Genomic DNA, 7,915 nt, shown 5'->3' with positions numbered 1-7,915 from the left:
ATCACTTTATACCCATTAACGGCCCGTTATTTCGTTGGTCCGTTTCCAGCCCTTGTTATCTTTCGGCCTTCTTATGGCCCATTTATTCTTGGGCTCATTTCCAGCATTCGTTTACTTACGACTCGTTACTGTCATTTTCTGCTTGTGGGCCAAATTCAGCCCGTGGTTACAGTCGGCCCATTTGTGGCCCGTTAATACGTTGGGCCATTTTCATAGTGTCATCAAATATGGCCGATTAACGATGGCCCATTATGGTCAGCCCATGAACAGACGATTCCAACTCTAGCCCATTTACGGCCATAATGTGGTCTATTATTGGCCCATGTTTGGCCAACCGATCATACGGCCCGTAGAAGGCCCATTGATGATACAGCCCGTAGAAGGCCCATTATTTCTACGACCCGTATAAGGCCCATTGTTTCTACACCCCATAGAAGGCCCATTGTTTCTACGGCCCGTAGGAGGGCCATGGTAACTACAGTAAATATGTAGCCCATGGTTATTGTGGCCTAGTTTTCAAAAATAGGTTATTGCGGCCAGTAGCAACCCGCGGAAAAAGAACTGCACTAAAAAAAAGGGCAGCCCGGTGCATGTAGCTCCCGCTTGCGTAGGGTCCGGGGAAGGGTCCGACCACTTTGGGTCTATAGTATGCAGCCTTTCCCTACATTTCTGTAAGAGGCTGTTTCCAGGACTTGAACCCGTGACCTCTTGGTCACAAGGCAGCAGCTTTACCACTGCGCCAAGGCTCCCCTTCTAGGAAAAAGAACTGCACTGACTACAAGAAAAGAAATAAACAAGACAATAAGGAAATAAATAAGCAAGCAACTTACGCTAGGCTATCACGGCTATTACACATATTACATCCACCGGGCATCAAAGTTTGCCACCAGTGCAAATATAGGGAACAAAGCAGCATATAAATGCCGCAACAAAACAAGTCCAGAATTGAAACCACTTCAGAAGAGCTCAAGAAACAATATCCTGGGTAACCATAATGCTGGCAAGATGCTTAGCAAGCTTATTAACTTTCTCTTGTTTGGTGCTTAAATCCTCCAGCACTTGCTGTTGCACCAGAAAGTATGTATTTAGACTCTGCAGGGACTTCCTCAGTCCTTCGGCTTCCTGTCGCATAACATCTGATCGATATCTTTCAACTTGAAGTTGAGACTCAAGAAGCCGAACTGATTCAGGCAACGAGTTCGAAGAGCTGGTGCCAGTAGTAGTAGCCAGTAACTCGAACACTGCATCAAGACAGGACTTTGGGGTTGTCTCAGTGTCTTCAATATAGTTTTTATCAGCTTTCTTGGAGACCAACAGGGATGTCTCACTATCTTGAACCTTATCTGCATTACTACCTTTACCATTGCATAACGGGGTACTCTTCTCCAATATCTTATCCGTGTTCTAAAAGAGAAACAAAAAACACATCACATGTTTACAATGTAGTATATGAAACTCATTTTGGTAGTAAGGTGGACAGGATAATAGCATGAAACAAACATATATCTATGTAGTATAGTCACTGTATGGTCTATATGATTCTAGGTTATGTTGCCAAATCAAGATAGATCCAGTTCGAATCATATCTATTTAAGACAAAGCATCATAGACAGAATATAAGTGTGGGAAACTACACAACAATAACAACACTTGTAATGTGCATGGCATGAGAACATAACTATTTATTCAATTGAAACTGAATTCAACATAGAGCAAGTTACAACAACAAACACGTTAAAGAAACAGGTTTAAACATACCTGTTGCGCCATGGGAGTTTCAATTGCATCCTTTAGATTTGAAATTAGTTGGTATGAGTAAATACAGTGATGCAAGAGCAAAGTAGTATGAACCATAGCTACGGAACCTGACCTGAGAACAATTCTTCTTCTGCTTTAAGCGTTGACTTGGGGTTCGGAGTGGTGGTCCTCGTGCTTTGGGCACTGCAGTTGCCTTACTAATTGCTCGTGTTTGGCTGCTCTGTGGTGGAGACGGTGTTGTGTCAATGGGAACTAGGTTACTATCTGCTGGGGTTGGGGTTAGAAGGGGTGTAGCTGGTTCTCTGTCCAACTAGGTAGGGGTACAGTCTGCGTGAGTCTGGGTTATGTGTGGTGGGGCTGGTTCTTGGGCAAGTACAATCGTGTTCTATCTGCATCGACAGGTAGCACGATCTTTTTTGAAGACCGTGTTTTTACTCCCACAGATACTGCCATCACCCCCTCCAATTGAAATGGCTGATAAACAAGAAAAGTAATTGAATGTACAGACATTGTAAGATAGACAGGTGCAATGGATAGTAGGGACGAAAACATGGCATAAAATAATTCACAGTTATGTTGTCTAACCAAACATAATAACAGGATATAATTTCACATATATGATGGCTAATTAAACAGGATAGCATGACACAATTTCACATGTATGATGGCTAACTAAACATGATAGAATGACATACTTCAAAATATGATGACTATGTAAACAGGATGACATGATATAACTATACGATGTCCCTATTAAAGTGGTTGGCATGCCATAAATCACAAACATGTCGTCAATGGAAACATGATGGCATGATATAATTCATGGATAGAATGACATAATTGAAAATATGATGACTATGTAAACAGGATGAGATGATATAACTATATTATGTCTTTAGAAAATGGGTTGGCATGCCATAATTCAGATACATGTAGTCTATGTAAACATCATGGCATGATATAATTCAAATACATGATTTATATACTAAGTGAGCAGAGGGTAATCGCATATATGATGTGTCAACTAAGGAGATGGCATTCAATATTGTGTATATGATGTAAAAACTAAGCATTGCAATACAACATATGCATGATATGAGTAATATAACCCTGCCAAGTTTGAGCATACACCTCAGGGGGATAATAGGACTGGTCAGCTGCCTCTGCATCGTCCTCTAAAGAGCTATCTGTAACCAGCAAGATATCTGCTTTAGCAGGTAGCATTGTCTGCTCTGAAGACCTTGTTTTCACTCCAGATTTCTCCATCACCAATTCAAATGGCTGATGCACAGGAAGAGCAGTTGAATATACAAACATTGTCGACAAAAGAAATGAGAAATAAAAAAAAGGATGGCATGATATAATTCACATATATGACGCTTGGTTAAACAGCATGGCATTGCATAATTCACATATATAATGCCTTGCAAAAAGATAACATTGCATAATTCATATATATAATATTCTGCAACAAGATGGCATTGCATAATTCACATATATGGTAATTAGACACTAAACAGGTGGCATTCACACAAAGCATGTCTAAACTAAGCAAATGACATAGCAATGCAAGATACCATACGCACGATATGAGCAACATGACCCTGCCAAGTTAGAGCATGCACCTAAGGGGGGAAAAAGGACTGGTCATCTATCTCTAATCCTCCTCTAAGGAGCTATTTGTAACCAGCAAGACATGCGCTTCGTCAGATAGCATTGTCTGCTCTAAAGACCTTGTTTCCGCTCCAGATTTTTCCATGACCGTGCCGAATGGCTGATCCACAGGAAGAGTAATTGAATGTACTAAAATTGTTGACAAATTTAACACGTAATAAAAAATGATGGCATGATATAATTCACATATAAGATAACTGGCTAACCAGGGTGGCATTGCAAAATTCATATATATGATGCCTGGCGAAAGAAGATGGCATTGCATGATTCACATATACGATAAAGAAACTAAATAGATGACATTGACACAAAGAATGTCTAAACTAAGCAGATGACATCTTTGATGTATACAGTAAGCAATGCAAGGCACCATATGCATGATATTACCAACATCAGCATGCCAAGTTAGACAAAAGACCTCATGGGATAAATAGGAGTGGTCTTCTCCTTCTGAATCCCCCTCAGAACAGTTATCTTCCTCTTGATTATGATCCAAAATGGTGAGGGGGGCTGCCTTTGCGCCCACCATGGACGACGTCTGCATGACATTTTATTGCCATGCAAGGCTCGTCTCTTTTGCTCTACATGATCAGTTCCATTGTGTACAATAACTGACATGCATAGGAATAAAACATAGTGAGATTATGTAATGAGTGCATGCACAAATCCAGAGTGATGGTAGCAAACTGTGGATAGACCCAAAACCAATGATAGCAGGCAGATAATAGCTTTAGTTAAAAAATACAAATAATAGCTCCTCTAATGTTTGTTTGCACCCAACATGAAAGTCATAGTAGACACCTAAGATTAACCAGATAGTAGACAGATAGTACTGATTGTTTCCCCAATATGTACCCCGCAACCATTTAAAAACTCAAGTTTCACCATTAGTTTGGACCTGACTCGGAGTCTAATAGGTGAACACGACGATAATGTAGCATGTCATCATATTAAGCGATGCATAACATAAGCAGACATGGAAGAGTGTGAGCTCTCTTGTGGACCCGTGTAGTCCTCAAGGTCATCTGCTCAGTTGATGATGGTAATGCAGTTGTTGTGGCTGCCGGCGGCGGGGAAGAAGATCTGAGGCGGCGAAAGACAGTCTAGAGAGTGGATCCCTGCTGTGGTGAACCCTTCCATTGTTGGAGCAGCTGAGCTGGGGTGGAACACAGCGCCGCAGGAGCAGGACAAACCACACAAGGTTTTCTTTGACACATATCTGTAACAGAAGTAATAGTGTAAGGGCTTGTTTGAATTTGAGGATTCTAGGGATAGGAAATAGACAGGAATAGGATAGGAATGCACGTGCAAAACAGAGAATTTAACAACACAGGATTTCTGCCAATCTGGTTGTTTGATTCACAAGAATTGGAAGATCACAGGATGCAAAGAAGCATGGTGAGATTAAGTCAAACCACAAGAAAATGTACGGTTATAATGTTATTATGCTACTATCTCTTAGTCTTGTGCTTCATGAATAGGAATATGAAAAGGAGGACAAGTGGAAATTAGAATTCCTACGGTTTTTCTTTCAAGGAGACACTAAAGGAACAAATCCTATAGTTTTCCTTTGCACCAAATTCATGAAAAGTAGTACCATAAGAAACTTTCCAATTCGTATGTTTTTCATTCACTTTTCCTTTCAAGCACTTCTATTACTTTGGACCCAAGCCACTGGCCTACTAGCTCAACTCCCAGGCCCATCGACAAATGCACAGCTCAAACGCGCAGAGATAAATAATGATGGCGTTCAAGAGAGTCCATCACGGATAGCTAAGTTGCCTGGTACCTCACTGCTTGTCATATAGTAGGATAAAATAATCGTATTTCACCTTACTATGTGTGCTCAGTGGACAATATATATAACATGTAGAGTAAAAAAGAGATGCAACAAGTGTACAACCTCTTTGGCGAAGCCATGTCGATCTCAGCGTGATTGGGTTGACCGGTGAGGATGCTTCGGCGGAATTGGCTGTCGGAGGAGGGGAAGAAGATCTTAGGTGTCTGGAGATGGAGCCCGAGGTACTCCTCCGCTGTGATGGAGGGTTTCGTCGTTGGAGCAGCTCTGGTGAGTTGTACGACGCCGAGGCTGAAGCAGGACAAGAGAGACAACGTTAACCTGAGTGGAATTCTAATAGCATCTCCAGTAGATGACGTAAAATGCATAACCACAAAGTGCTAGATGTAAAATACATCAGCCGCTCATCTTTGAAGTTAACCGTCGAAACTGAATTTAACTGTCGAAACTGAATTTTGCTGTCAAAACTGAACGCACTAGAGGTGAGGCTACACGTCAGTCGACTAACTTTTTCATCTTTGGTCAGTCGATTATGCAACCGTTGGATACGAAATCAAGGGCCTGCAGTTCATATTCAACCTCCACCCCCCTGAGCCGCCAGCCACCACCAGCCAAACAGCAGCCCCCGCCGCCCACGGCCGATGGTGCGCCGCCCCGCCCGCCCCAAAAACACTCCCCACCGCCGGTCCGTGCTACCTCTTGAGCACTGCGTTGGATTTCCCCGAAGAGGAGAGGATGATGCAGCAAAGTAGCGTAAGTATTTCCCTCAGTTTTTGAGAACCAAGGTATCAATCCAGTAGGAGACCACGCACAAGTCCCTCGTACCTACACAAAACGATAGCAACTCGCAACCAACGCGATTAGGGGTTGTCAATCCCTTCACGGTTACTTACAAAGTGAGATCTGGTAGAGATGATAAATAATATTTTTGGTATTTTTGATAGATAGATGCAAAGTAAAATGTAAAAGGCAAAGTAAAAACAAAGCAAGTAAATAAAGTGATAGAAATTGATATGATGAGAATAGACCCGGGGGCCATAGGTTTCACTAGTGGATTCTCTCAAGAGCATAAGTATTCTAAGGTGGGTGAACAAGTTATTGTTGAGAAATTGACAGAATTGAGCATAGTTATGAGTATATCTAGGCAATGATCATGTATATAGGCATCACGTCCAAAACAAGTAGATCGAAACGATTCTGCATCTACTACTATTACTCCATTCATCGACCGCTATCCAGCATGCATCTAGAGTATTAAGTAAAAACAGAGTAACGCTTTAAGCAAGATGACATGATGTAGAGGGATAAATTCATGCAATATGATAAAAAACCCATCTTGTTATCCTCGATGGCAACAATACAATACGTGTCTTGCAACCCTTTATGTCACTGGGTAAGAACACCGCAAGATTGAACCCAAAGCTAAACACTTCTCCCATTGCAAGAACTACCAATCTAGTTGGCCAAACCAAAAAGGATAATTCGAAGAGACTAGCAAAGATAACTCAATCATACATAAAAGAATTCAGAGAAGAATCAAATATTTTCCATAGATAATACTGGATCATAAACCCACAATTCATTGGTCTCAACAAACACACCGCAAAAAGAAGATTACATCAAATAGATCTCCACGAGAGAGGGGGAGAACTTTGTATTGAGACCCAAAAAGAGAGAAGAAGCCATCTAGCTACTAGCTATGGACCCGAAGGTCTGAAGTAAACTACTCACACTTCATCGGAGGGGCTATGGTGTTGATATAGAAGCCCTCCGTGGTGGATGCCCCCTCCGGCGGAGCTCCGGAACAGGCCCCAAGATGGGATCTCGTGGATACAGAAGGTTGCGGCGGTGGAATTAGGTTTTTGGCTCCTATTCTGATCGTTCGGGGGTATGTAGGTATATATAGGAGGAAGGAGTACGTCGGTGGAGCGTCAGGGGGCCCATGAGGTAGGGGCGCGCCTAGGGGGCGCACCCTCCACCCTCGTGACCGCCTCTGGCACTTCTTAGAGTAGGGTCCAAGTCTCCTGGATCACGTTCAGTTGGAAAATCAAGTTCCCGAAGGTTTCATTCCGTTTGGACTTCGTTTGATATTCCGTTTCTTCGAAACACTGAAATAGGCAAAAAAAACAGCAATTATGGGCTGGGCCTCCGGTTAATAGGTTAGTCCCAAAAATAATATAAAAGTGGAAAATAAATCCCAATATAGTCCAAAACAGTAGATAAAGTAGCATGGAGCAATCAAAAATTATAGATACGTTGGAGACGTATCAGTCCGCCGCTGCCCCGGCCATCCCTCTAGGCCCCCCATGCCAAGCTTTTTCGCCGGCGATCCCCATGCCATCGCCCCACCACAGATGGCGACCATCGCCCCCACCCTGAACCCTAAGATAGATAGTGGGGTACCTCTCCGACGAGCCCCCCTCCCCACTGCGGCTGGTTCTTCCTTAACTCCGGCGAGCCGCCCCCCACCCCTTGAAAATCGACTGACCCAAAATTCGTTTCAGTCGACTGAAGTGTAGCTAAATCGGAGTAGCAAGCAGTAGCGCGAGCAAGAGCAACAGCAAGAGTAGACCAGGCAGCGGACCAAGAGCAAGAGCAGAGCAGCAGTGCGAGCGAGAGCTAAAGCAGCAGCAGCTCCTACTAATGTGGACGTCACCGCCGAGGGAGCGGTGCCATGGAGGAAGT

Source organism: Triticum dicoccoides, chromosome 5B, assembly GCF_002162155.2.
Source record: "Triticum dicoccoides isolate Atlit2015 ecotype Zavitan chromosome 5B, WEW_v2.0, whole genome shotgun sequence".
Taxonomy (NCBI): domain Eukaryota; kingdom Viridiplantae; phylum Streptophyta; class Magnoliopsida; order Poales; family Poaceae; genus Triticum; species Triticum dicoccoides.
Note: the sequence above shows the minus strand (reverse complement) of the source record.